Raw genomic sequence first — 493 nt, 5'->3', positions numbered from 1 at the left:
CTCTCTCTCTCTCTCTCTCTCTCTCTCTCTCTCTCTCTCTCTCCCTCTCACGCTTCCCGCCACACTCAGTATTATTATCACTCAGATGAACACTGATCGATCCTTAGATTTATTGATATCTTCCAATTACTATTCTTCACTCACAAATCGATAACCTCAGAATCTTTAGGAGAAATTGATTCTGAGGGAGAAATCTCCAGCCGACAATATCAACATTTGTTGTATATGACGTTAATATTGTTATTGTTGTTGTTAATCGTGGTAGTGGTGGTGGTGGTGGTGATGGTGATGGTGATAGTGGAGGATTGGTATTGATAAGATAATGGTGGTAGCGATCGTAGTTGTTGTTGTGGTGGTGGTGGTGGTGGTGGTGGTGGTGGTGGTAGTGCTAGTAGTGGTGGTGGTGGCGGTATTTCGTCTGTCTTTACGTTCTGAGTTCAAATTCCGCCGAGGTCAACTTTGCCTTTCATCCTTTCGGGGTCGATAAAATAAA

The sequence above is a fragment of the Octopus bimaculoides genome, chromosome 23, assembly GCF_001194135.2.
Source record: "Octopus bimaculoides isolate UCB-OBI-ISO-001 chromosome 23, ASM119413v2, whole genome shotgun sequence".
Taxonomy (NCBI): Eukaryota; Metazoa; Mollusca; class Cephalopoda; order Octopoda; family Octopodidae; genus Octopus; species Octopus bimaculoides.
This window is presented reverse-complemented; position numbering follows the sequence as displayed.